The sequence below is a fragment of the Pantherophis guttatus genome, chromosome 2 (genome assembly GCF_059756535.1).
Source record: "Pantherophis guttatus breed Tessera chromosome 2, ASM5975653v1, whole genome shotgun sequence".
Lineage (NCBI taxonomy): Eukaryota > Metazoa > Chordata > Lepidosauria > Squamata > Colubridae > Pantherophis > Pantherophis guttatus.
In genome coordinates this window covers 46,502,572-46,515,831 of record NC_142064.1, presented here as the reverse complement: position 1 = coordinate 46,515,831, position 13,260 = coordinate 46,502,572, and the positions used below count along the sequence as shown (strand labels likewise).

At 40.1% G+C, this 13,260-nt stretch overlaps 1 long non-coding RNA gene across 1 annotated transcript in view; it reads left to right on the top strand.

The window, feature by feature from the left end:
* Positions 1–341: 341 nt before the first annotated feature.
* The window catches only part of LOC117674603 (uncharacterized), a 71,430-nt gene continuing 58,511 nt past the window's right edge, over positions 342–13,260 (top strand). Inside the window, exon 1 of the long non-coding RNA XR_015731888.1 lies at positions 342–416. This is a non-coding gene — a long non-coding RNA (uncharacterized LOC117674603). The remainder of the gene's footprint in view (positions 417–13,260) is intronic.

Below are 13,260 nucleotides of genomic sequence, written 5' to 3'. Positions count from 1 at the left end.
GGTTAATAGAGCATCCCAGATTTAAACTGAATTATTGATAAATTCCATTTTCACAGGAAATATTGGGTAGCGGATAGGCCAAAAGGAAAAGGTGATCTAGTAATTTCAGTCTGTCCCAGAGGACACGAATGGAAGCATGTTGTAGTCTGAAATGTTAGAAAAACATCTGATTGTCTATCCCAGAAGAGTGAACTCTAGCAGAAACGCTCAGAATCCTACTAAATGAAGGTTCCCAGGATTCTTTGTGTTAAGTCATAATGGTCAATCTAGTATAATGAAACCAATTTAAATGTATAACACAGATAGATTGAGTTTTAGATGCAGGAGCCTGGCTGGAGTGTACAGCTGTTGAGAGCACTTTTGTAAATTCTGGGCTATGTAGGCAAGTCCTTGTTTCCTAGATCTTTAAGAATGAGGTACTTATATCAAAATCAACTTAATTTGTCATATACTCATCTATGTGTCTGTGTATACTGCTTCTTTTGATTATGTATCTTTTAGCAACGGATACTTACAATTTTTTATTATTTCTTTTTTTTTAATCGTAAGCTACTTTGATTCACTTCTTGTTTTGGGACAACAAAAGTGGGGTACAAACTTTTATAAACTAACTAATCAATCAGAGCTTATATGGACTAAGAGCTGAGCATAGCATTGTGTGGTCTTCCAGCTCTAAAAGAATGATTCTTGAGCTCACTAGCTCCATGAAGTAGACTAGGAATGATTTAAGGCAGCTGCTAAATAGTGCTACAGGAGCCTTCCTCTAACTGGGGTCGTGTAGTTGTGTTGGACTACAGTTTTCATAATGGGCGGCATAGAAAGAGTCTGGCTAGCAGCTGACAGATCTAGAGAGTACCAGGTGAAAGTAGCTATCTACAGACTTTTCCTTAAAGATAAACTCTTGGTAAGATTCAGCAATAATCTAACCTAAAGGTTTGACATTCCTCAAAAGTTTTGGGGGTCCATAATTAGTTTACTCCATGGAATAGAGTCAATTAAAGCAAGAATATGTGCAGCGGCCCTGAATACTCAATTTAATTTTCTCTCTTGGTCTCAAATAGCCTGAATCAGTCGGGCTTCTGTATGTGGTGCAGAGCTTATCTGTTTGAATGGGCCTTCTGGGACAAATGAGGTGAAAGGGGCATAAGAAAACATAGGTTGGGGATTTCCCCTTCCCCCTCTGCATGCTTGATTATTTCCCTGCTTTTGTGTGTGCACGCACTTTGCCTCCCTGTTCAACAGCAACACATTACATTTCAGGGTTCTTGCTATTGCTATATCACACACATACTCACACACACACAATACAATTTCCAGGCATAAAATTTAGTGACAGGACTAGAGGACAAAGGGTTATTATATTTTGATAGCGGCTATTATCTATTTCCTTTCCATTTATTTAAACTCTAAAGGATCTGCAGGTTATTATTCATAACTATCTCATTTTTCCTCAAGCATGGCATAGCATTTTAACCTCAGAACAGCCCCATAGGTAAACTATGCAGAAAATAGGTATTCACACACCCTGACTTCAGTCACATTTCAAAGTATATGCCAGGATATGTTTAGCTAGAAATAACATTTATCATGTTAAATTACTACAGTATTCAGTCATTGTGCTTGATATGTAGCTGTTTCAGAAGATGGAATGAAGCACAGGGATAATTTAATGTCTTAAAGTTTTGTCTGCTTAAGATCCGTGGATGAGAAAATCCTATAGTTATGTTATTATTCAACAAAGAACAAATGTTGTAGTAACAAAATGAGATTGAATTTGCACTATAATCTTTCTAGAATTAGTAATATTTATAAGCAATATGAAATAAGTAAAATACTATCATAAGTTTCTCTCCAGCCCAATTTAACCTATTCAGATTAGCAATGTATAAAATAATTTGACAAATAAAAGGAGAAATCCACAACAGTATTCTGTAATAACCTGTAATAATAGATTTGTTGTCTGGGCAAGATCCTTCTACAATCCTTCTATGATACATTAGAGGGTAACAAAGGGACAATTCAGGAATTCATTAGAAACAAAACAGACAAAACAATTATCTGTTTCAAAAGGGGAAGCTTCCAATTAGGCATATAAAAACCTTCGCAATATCATTTTTTGAGTTTGCAAATGACAGAGTGGCATTGTTATTCCATTTTTATCTGGGCCACTGCCCCAACAAATTGTATATATAATTGTATACACAAGAAGAATATTAAAGGTGACACATAACACACTGGAATGTAATGCATTGTTAATATTATTAGGGTTTATAAAAATGAAGTAACGAATATGACACTCCCACTCTAATGTGGAACTGTCATAACAATGTTTATAAGTAGCTAATGCTGCTGTTAAAAGGATATAACAAATCAATTTCTATAATTGGGGACATCACTAGAAGCCCCATGTATGTTTATTTATTTAACAGATTTATATGGCCATGCATTTTAAGCAACTCTGGGCTGCTTACAACAATCATAAAGCCAATAAATAAAACTATCACAAATACGAATCCTGTACTGTAATTGTCCCCCTTAAGAGCAATGCCCAGCTGGCTCTTCCTTCCATACTTATATAATCCCAGAACCTCAGTAAAAAGTGAAGTCTGAATGGCCTCCTGAAAGGCTAGGGAACCCGCTGAATCTCTGGTGGGATACCGGTTCTCCTAACTACTCAAAATTTCTGCTAGTGGTTCTCCAGAACCTGTCAGAACCTGTTGGATTTCACCCCTGCACTAGATGACAAGATTTCAAGGAGGTGACCTGGACCATGTCCATGCTCTCTGATCTAGTGGGGCAGGCAGATATTCTTAGAGAAAAAGTTGTCCCACAAATAACCATGTCTTGTGCCATGTAGCTTTTTCAAGGTCTTGAAATGCACCTGAAAGAAAACTGGAAGCCAGTGCAACCCATGCTACAAAGGTGTAACATGGCTGAACCTATGGGGATTCAGTACTGTACAAACCATTGTATTCTGAACCACGGATAACGTCCAAAAGCAGCCCATGTAAAATTCATTGAAATAATCCAGCTAAGAGATAACTATGACATGAGTGATCATGAGCAAGGCCTTTCCTGGTACAGAAAAGGCCACACCTGGAGTACAATGATCTCCAACCTGTGATACAACTGGATTGTCCCTAATAATAGAAATATTAGTAATTGATTCATAAATGTGCTCAGATCTTTCAAATTTACCACGTTTTGTAAGATTTTGAGATCTCATAAAACCATCTCACCTATTTTAGGAAAGAAAAATAAATAAATAAATAACTTTTTATTTAATCTGAGCATTTGTCCTCTGTTTCCCATGAATGCTGCATTGCTGACCTGTGGCTTGCATGCTTCTTAAAAGCTTATGTTGACAATAGAATGATTCACATAAAGGCAGTTTGTTGATAACCGCTGTTATAAATCTTTTAAACAAAAGAATTATGACGCCGGCAATCACTGGGAGGTGGAATTTTATAGAACATAAGAAGTTGCAATGGAAAGGACAATGCTGCCAATTCAGTATGGTTGCATTAAGTACATGGGCAAGACTGCCTTTTCCTTGTTAGGGAAAGGGAGGGGATATTTTTTGTTTGTTTGTAGTAAAAACAGTGTTCTGTGCACTGTAGGCTTTATATTATAGTTAATGACTTCAGCTACATCCACCACTGCATTTATTTTAGCTATTACCCAGCAGTTATAGATGAAGAAAAAGGAAATCAATCATGTTTCAGGAACACTATTATTTGAGTTTAAGACTATTTGCTCAAAAGTACATCACCTTGAATTCAATAGGACTTTTTGGATCAGGAAGCCTGAAATTTTCAGATTTCCCAGTCAGATCCTTAGAACACCAATTGATAAACTGTTTGGGCATTTTTATTTTTCTAAGAATATTGCATTGCTTACTTGCCCTTTCTAAATATTGAAAGATCTCTGGGCAACTTTACAAAGCTATTCTTATTCTGGTAATTCAGGATATTAGAGGATTTTAGTGTCTTTCTGTGTAGCTGGGTGTGCGGAGCGGATCATTTAAATAGCCGTGACCCTTATCCTTTTTTTGTTTTAGCATGAATTCTAGTAGCTGCACTGTCCGCAGCTGAAAGGAGTCTTTGAATAAAGACACAATTTGGCCCAGAATCGTAGTATATTTTTATATTACAAAGCCATCTTTCTAACTTAATTATGCAGAAATCCAGACAATCGTGTTTTGCTTTTGATTTCTTCAAGCAGATATACATTAAGATTTCTTTGGTGTTTTTACAAAAAATTTCTTGTTTGCAGTGGAACATGATTCCAATCCACTGCTTTTTCTTTTTCTTTATTTTCATCTTTAAGTTAACCTCATGTCATCCATTATTCATTCAATAGCATATATAAAGTCTTCTTTCCCTCTTTGCTCACAATCTATGTCAAGTCCCAGGTGCCATTGTCACTGTCTAACTCTGTGAATATTTATCAACAAGAGCCAGTCTCTAAACGCTCAGAAAGACCTTTTATGTCCAGAAGCAGCCAATCAAATCCTTCATAAACAAAACCACAGAGAAATATGCACTGACACACATATTCCCAAATCAACCATGCAAAATAAAACAAAATAAAAGCCAGATTACCCAATTAAAACAAAACCGTTGAACAAAAAAAGATTACAAGGGGGGCAAATCTGTTTTGTTCAAATGCCAGTGATTCTGAACAAAGCTTTTTATGTGCAATTGCTATGCCTCTTTATACGGTATATTTTTTGTGAGGGAGGAGGCACATCAATTCATATCACATGCCAGTTATAGCAGATATATATTTGCCCATTTTTTTTCCAACTGTGAAGGATTGATTAAGGAAGGAAAGGGCAGAATAGCAGCACATGTTTCTTGTAGGTTTAGAGTTATCCCTGGAAGAAAGGATTCCTTGTTTCCCATATCTTCCTAACTTCCAGCTATGTGGACTTCAACTCCCAGAATTGGCAATGGTTAAGAATTGGAAGTTGAAGTTCCACTGATCTTGAGGCTGCCAAAATTGAGAAACTCCTGATAAGAGATGTGCCTTCCTTCTTTATAGTATACCATTTGTTTCCTGTTTCAGAAAACTGAAAGTCCTGCAGCAATCTATTTGGTTTTAGCGTGAAATAACTGTTTCCTGCAAATGTGCTTTCTTCAACCCATATTTCAGTCAATTATTTCATTAGGCCATTAGACTTTTCTCAACCTCAACAACATTAAGATGTGTGGACTTCAACTCCCAAAATAAGCCAGTTGGCTGGGGAATGCTGGAAGTTGAAATCCACATATCCTAAAATTGTTGAGGTTGAGAAACACTGCATCAGCCAATTTCCTTGAAAACAACATCAATTATTTCTGAGGGCCCATGTGTAGATTTTGGCTGTCATTCTGTATGGCTGTTGTCCTCTGGTTGTCTGATATTTCTTCTCAGTAAAATTCTGTGGTTCCAGTTATAAGGTTGCAGTTCTCTAGTGATATCCTTCACCTTTTGTTCTGGTTTAGAATTTTGAACATAAATATTTTGTGAAGGAGAACAAAGGATTTTTTCTAAATACTTTATATCCATGAAATGGGAGATGTAGAAAGTTAAAATGTATCTCAATTAATCTACATAGCAAAACTCATAGCTGAATTCTACATTGCAATCAGGAAGGGTGCAAAAATACAATCTAGAGATAACCGAGCAACAATAGCAATAGCACTTAGACTAATATACCACCCCATAGTGCTTCACAGCAGTCTCTGTGTGGTTTACAATGTCAGCATATTGGGGGTAACCTTGCAAGGATAGAAAGCTGAATCAACCTTGAGGCCCATCAGGATCGAACTCCAGGCTGTAGGCAGAGTTAGCCTAAAATATTGCATTCTAACTATTGCATCACCAGGTCTACCTTGGGGCTACCAAAGTTGTTAGAATCAAACCGTTTAGCATTTTTTTTCCTTTTAAATTGTAAACATTATAAATGATTAATTTTCACCATCTAAACATCTTAAACCCTCCTCCACAATTAAGCCCACTTTGGGTTATGACCATACCTACATTTAGAGTTTGTTTCCAGAGCTGACCTGCAGTCGAAAGCCCATGAACTGATATGGTTTATTACACCATGATTTGTTGAATAACTGCAATTGGCTACATGAATCCATTGTGTTAAACAATAGTCCAATAAACTGCCATTACACCATGATTTGTTGAATAATCACAATGGGCTATATGGATTCACCGTGTTAAACAACAGCCCAACAAATTCCGTTATGGTGTTGCACTATATGCAAATCCAGTCGAACTACTGTTAAGAAAACATGGCTACTGTGATATGTCATAAATGCTAGCTAAAGAAATGTGAAAGAGATTTATCTGTAAGCCTTACTAGTAGAAGTTTTCCTTCAAATGGTTCATGAAGTTGAAGTGGAGAAAACTTACCATCATAGCAATTGCTTATTCAATGGGCCAATATGTGCCTTAATTCAGGACTGAGGACTGTGCTGGATTTTATTTTCTATGATCCATAGCCAATGGTTATACTGGCAGTGACTTATTGGTAACAGAGACTAGCAGGGTCTCAAAGCCCTTCACTCCACTGCTAAACATAGGTAACTTCTGTGCTTCTTTTCATTTGTAATCTATCTACATAACTGATACTAGGTCAGTTCTTAAGTCATTCATTTAAAAGATTTACCTGGAGAGATGGTCCTCAATTTATGACCACAATTGAGCCCAAAATTTCTGTTGCTAAGCAAGACAATTGTTAAGTGAATTTTACCCTATTTTACTATCTTTCTTGCCACATTTGTTAAGTGAATCACTGTAGTTATTAAGTTCGTAACATGGTTGTTAAGTGAATCTGGATCCCCCGTGGACTTTAGTCGTAAATGTAAAGTCACTGTTTTCAGTGCTGTTGTAAGTCCAAACTATCCTTAAAAGAATTGTTGTAAATCGAGGACTGCCTCTATTGTATAGGCATGAAATGGTTGATATCAAGAATGTCCCATGGGTCAGATTCTGGCACTAGTTCATTTTCTTGATCAGGGAGTTGGCAACCAATGCTATCTCCTATTTCTAAATGGGAGGAATCCTGTAGGTGACTACAGGTAATCCTCGACTTACAACCACAATTGAGCCTAACAATTACGTTGCTAAGTGAGACAGTGGCTAAATGAATTTTACCCCATTTTCTGCCTTTAAGTGAAGACACTGCAGTTAATTTAGTCACACAGTTGTTAAATGAATTTGACTTTGCTTGTCAGAATGTTGCAACAGGGGATCACATTTCCTTGGTACACTACAACTGTCATGAATGTGAACAAGTTGCCAGGTATCCAGATTTTTATCTCATGACCCTGGAGATGCTGCAATGGTGGTAAGTGGGAAGATCGCTTTTAAGTGATGTTGTAACTTCGAGCAGTCACTAAATGAACTGCTGTGAGTTGAGGACTAACTTCTAGTGATAATGACACAGTTACATAAGTTGCTGCTTCACATTACAGAATGTGCCTGGAGCCACTCAGCCATGACAAACAAATGCATGAGATGCCAAATGTATGTGCTATGTAGTCCCTGGAGGGAGAAGGAATAACATTTATGCCCTCATTCTAATACCCATCAGCCCAAAAAAAGAGACCATATCTGGCATCCCATTTAGTCTAATAAACATGATGATAACAAAAAATAAAATAAAATAAAACATCCTTAAGCATCGGCAGCATGTATTCACTACCATAAGCCTATTAGTGCTGTCAGATTGCATAAGGAAAGTCTTATCAGAGAACAGCCGTGGAGACAGTATAGGTCATGTAAAAAGATGAAGGGAATGGAAATCCAGCACAAGATTAACAGTTTTGCTGTCAGTTTACCCACTGAATTCTATCCCCCCCCCGTCCCCCATGTCCACCCTGGTAGTGCAGAGGTTAGAATGCAATATTGCAGCTTAACTCTGCCCATTGCTAGGAATTCGATCCTGACTGGTTCAAAGTTGACTCAGCCTTCCATTTTTCCGAAATTGGTAAAATGAGGACCCAGATTGTTTGGGGCTATATGTTGACATTGTAAACCGACCAGAGAACTCTGTAAAGGACTATGGGGCAGTATGTAAGTATAAATGTATCACTATTGATATTTAGGAAAACATTCAATATCTTGAAATGGGATTATCCTAAAAACCAGCTAAAGAAAAAGTTATAGGCTTTTGACCAGTGGTGTGGCTTGGTGGGAGGGTCATGTGACTGGGTGGGCATGGCCAACTTGACATCACTTACGTTGAGGAGCACCTCACCTGGCCCCTCCCCTCCCAGCCACTCCTTGTCGTGAATGGCAGGAAAATGAGGAGGGGAATTTTCCTGCCTACCATCCTTCCCTCAGACTGTGCTGAGCTTGAGAAATAGATGACAGGCAGGAAAATCCCCTTCCCTGTTTTCCTGCCTTTCACAAAAGGAGTTCCATTCCGAGCCTTCAGCGTTGCAATCCTGGGATACCTATCTAATACTCCTTCCTCTTCTTATTTTCCCCACAAGAATAACTCTGTGAGGTTGGCTGAGAGAGAAAGTGACTGGCCCAAGGTTACCCAGCTGGCTTTTATGGCTAAGGCAGGATTTGAACACACAGTATCCTGGTTTCTAGCCTGGCCTCAACAACTAGGCCCGTGATGGAGAACGTATGGCATGCATGCCAGAAGTGGCATGCAGAGCCATCTCTCCGGGAATGCGGGCCATCACCCATTGCTCTTCCAGGTTCCAGCAGCCGGCCAGCTGGTCTTCACACATGCAGGAGCGCCGGAAACTGGAAGAGCAGCTGCCCGGTGAGCATGAGTGCGCTGGAAAGATGTTCTTCCAGTTTCTGGCATGCGCATTCGCACCAGCCACCTGATCTTCCAGTTTCTGGCATGCATGAACGCACGAAGACCAGCTGGCTGGTGCGCATGTGCATGCTGGAAACCGGAAGATCATCTTCCTGGTGCACGCATGCCCACCGGGTGGCTGCTCTTCCGGTTTCTGGCATGCACATGCACATCGGCCAACTGGTCTTTCCATGTGCATGCATGCCAGAAACTGGAAGATCATCTTCCCAGTGCACACATGCGCACTGGGCAGCTGCTGTTCCAGTTTCCGGTGCCACATGCACAATGGCCAGCTGATCTTCATTTATTTATTTATTTCATTAAATTTTTATAAAGCCCTTCTCCTGCTGGACTCAGGGCGGTGCACAGCCTAGAATAAAAAACATCCCAATACAAAATTTAAAATTTTAAAAGAATTAAACAAATTTTGGCCCCAAATTTAAAACCTCCCGACTAAAATCCATTTACAATTAAAAATATCTAAAGGGGGGGGGTTTACGCCAGCCCACTTGATGAAATAGAAAAGTTTTGAGGGCACGGCGAAAAGCACGGAGATCTGATATCCTATGTATCTCCGGGGGCAGGTCGTTCCAGAGGGCAGGTGCTGCCACAGAGAAGGCCCTCCCCTTGGGGGTTGCCAGCCGACATTGCCTGGCTGACGGCACCCTGAGGAGTTCCTCTCTGTGGGAGCGAACTGGCCAGTGGGAGGCTATTGGCAGCAGAAGGCAGTCCCGTAAGTACCCAGGCCCTATGCCATGGAGCGCTTTAAAGGTGGTAACCAACACCTTGAAGTGCACCCGGAAGACCACCGGAAGCCAATGCAGCTTGCGCAGGAGGGGTGTCACATGGGAGCGCCCCATCGCTCCCATAATCCCCTGCGTGGCTGCATTCTGCACCAGTTGGAGCCTCCGGGTGCTCCTCAAGGGGAGCCCCATGTAAAGAGCAATGCAGTAGTACAGGCGGGAAGTGATGAGTGCCTGAGTGACTGTGCATAAGGAGTCCCGATCCAGAAAGGGATGCAGCTGGCGAATCAGGCGAACCTGATGAAAAGCCCCCCTGGCCACAGCTGTCATATGCTCTTCTAAAGACAGCCGTGCATCCAGGAGGACGCCCAAGTTGTGAGCCCTCTCCGTGGGGCCAGTAACTCACCCCCAATAGCCAGCGATGGTACCAGCTGGCTATATTGGGACACCGGAAGCCACAGCCACTTGGTCTTGGAAGGGTTGAGTCGAAGCCTGTTTCTCCCCATCCAGACCCGCAGGGCCTCTAGGCACCGGGACATCACTTCAAGGGCATCATTGGGATGGCCTGGGGTGGAGATGTACAGCTAAGTATCGTCAGCGTACTGATGGAACTCCACCCCAAAACCACGAATGATCTCGCCCAGCAGCTTCACATAAATATTGAACAGAAGGGGTGAGAGGACCGACCCCTGCGCACCCCACAAACAAGGCACCTCGGGGTCGACCTCTGCCCCCTGCCAATACCAACTGCGACCGGTCAGAGAGATAGGAGGAGAACCACCGTAGGACGGTGCCCCCCACCCCCAACCCCTCCAACCAGCGCAGCATGATACCATGGTCAATGGTATCAAAAGCCGCTGAGACATCTAACAGGACTAGGATAGAGGAACAACCCCCATCCCGAGCCCTCCAGAGATCATCCACCAACGTGATCAATGCCGTTTCTGTGCTGTGCCCAGGCCTGAAGCCGGACTGGAGCGGATCTAGATAGACAGCTTCATTCAGGTACCGAGGAAGCTGTCGTGCCACCACACTCTCAACAACCTTCGCCACAAAGTGAAGGTTGGAGACTGGACGGTAGTTAGCCAAAACAGCCAGATCCAGAGAGGACTTCTTGAGGAGGGGCCTCAAGTGGTGCATCTTCATGTGGTGCATGTGCCCCAGAAACTGGAAGATCACCTTCCTGGTGTGCATATACACACACATGTGCACTAGCCAGCTGATCTTCACGTGCACATGCGCACCAGAAACTGGACAATCATCTTCCCGGGGTATATATACGCACCGGGCAGCTGCTGTTCTATTTCCAGCACGCGCGCCCTCCCGTTTCGGCACTTGGTACCAACAAGTTTCGCCAACACTGCACTAGGCCAAACTGGCTGAATGTTTAATGTTGAGGCAGACAGATGAACATTTCTCACAATTTCCAACACATCATGAATGTTTTCAGATTGCCCTTTCTGCACTTTTATTGTTCATATCTACTCTCAGGATTGCCAAAAGTTAGAGATAAGAAAAAACATTACTAGAATACAATATTGACATGTCTTCATCCTGAAGAAACACATACAAACTTCTGTTTCATAGATGTACTTTATTTTTTTAAGCTTACTCGGACTTGCTTGTCTAATTCTTTTCTTTCTGTACAACCAGAGGGAGGAACTGGAACCAGTTTTAGCTCTACACCTATCCTCCAAAGGCAGGTGAGATTATCAGAATAACAGAGTTGGAAAGGGCCTTCGAGGTCTTCTAGTCCAACCTACTGCTCAAGCAGGAGACCCTGGCCTATAACATTTCAGTGGCTGTCCAGTCTCTTCTTAAAAATCTCCAGTGATAAGCATCCAGGAATGGGCTTAAGAAACAGCACGTCTCCCCTGTCATTCATTTCTCCAGTACAGAAGGAATGGAAAACTGTCTGTCCAATAAATCTTTTTGACAATCATTATTAAGCCTGAAAGAGATGAATATATAGAAAACAATAATTTTTTCCAGACACTGTTAATAAGTGTGGACATAGTTTCGTTCCTAGGTTATGCCCTGGACAAACCTAAAAATGCAGTTCTGGACCAGGGCTTCTGCATTTATGCATCAATCAAATAATGCCATGGGCAGAATCTGATTTATTCCAATTTCAGCATATTAAATATTGTCAACACCCTTGATAATCTCTATTGAATGATAGGAGATATGTCCTGGACCAATGTGTTTAATCCAAATAAATAAACTGGATATGCAGTTCTATAAAGTGTTTTTTCTTTTTTTTTAACTAAACCCAAGTAACAGTTAAGGCTAATCTGTCATTTGACAAAGACAAATTGAAGAGAAATCAAAAATGTGTTATTTGTTCTGGTTGTAAAACAGTTTCAGAATGACTCTTATTTTAGTGATGACACATCTGATAAAGCTTTAAAAAAAATGAGCACACACCAACATATCAGAGTTAGAGGAATACATTGCAGTTTTAGTTGCCAAAATTATTTTTCCCCAGGTGAACCATCATTCAATCAAATGCAATTAAGTGTGTATGTATGTGTGCACATATCTGTCTTTGTGTGTGTGTGTATGTGTGTGTGTAAATAATCTGATGCTGTATTATCAAGTCTTAAATTGGAAGAGCTTGGCCTAATAAGATAATGAACATTACATTAGATTATTAATTGATAAAGTATCAATTCTTCTAGAAATATGAAGATCAATGCAAACCACAATAAAAACATGGGATCACTGCAGAATAATTCAAAACAACCGAACGAAACAGAGAAATATATAAAATTGTGTCACAAACCAAAAGCTGCATTGTAATAGATAACAGGTAATAATATTAAACAATCAAAGGGAATGAACGGCTCTCTATGAGTTGATGAATCTCAGTTCCCAGCAATGATAGCCCTTAAAGTAAGATCTAACCACAGGTATAATCCATGGGTCATTCCCATGGCCATATTATGAATAATCTATTGTTTTTCTTCTATCCTACCTTGAGAGAGTAGGTTTGGTTTTTTTTTTTTTTTTAAAAGGAGACATCTTTACTTGTTCACCTCGTGTTCCCAGACTTAAGATGAGAAAGCGTGGTTGCTTTTAACGCTGGCAGGTAATGAGTGGAATGAGAAACAAACCTAGGGTTAAATCCATTGAATACATTCTTTAAAACAATAAGGATGGTACTATAATTTATGCTTTCCTATAAGTTCAAGGAAAGAAGAGATGAAAAAGACAGGTATCAGGAAGCAACAGGACAGGTCTGAAGATAGTAAAATGTAATTTTTCTGGTAAATGTGTGTTTTGATTAATCACATCTATGTAACAGGTGGGGTTTTTTTTATGGGAGAACTCATATAAATTCTGAAAAGTTCTCAAAAAGGTTGGATCCCATAGGTGTTTCATCCATAAACTGCTATTCTTTCTGGAGGTATTTATCTTTTCCTAATCTTAAAAAAGTTTTACAAAGAGTTTACATATTAATTATTGCCTGTTCCTCATGAGAAAAAAAAAACATTCTTTAAGTTATATAAAGAAGACAGGAAATTAGAAAAACCTATAAAGGCATGACATTGAATATATAGACACCTATAGATTCAACATTCATTGTCAGTTGGAGAAATGAAATTAAACAGGATGCAAAACTATATCCACTAATTATATTATGCTATGGACTAAAATGATTGCAGAATCAAGTTTAACGTTCTCTTTGCCACT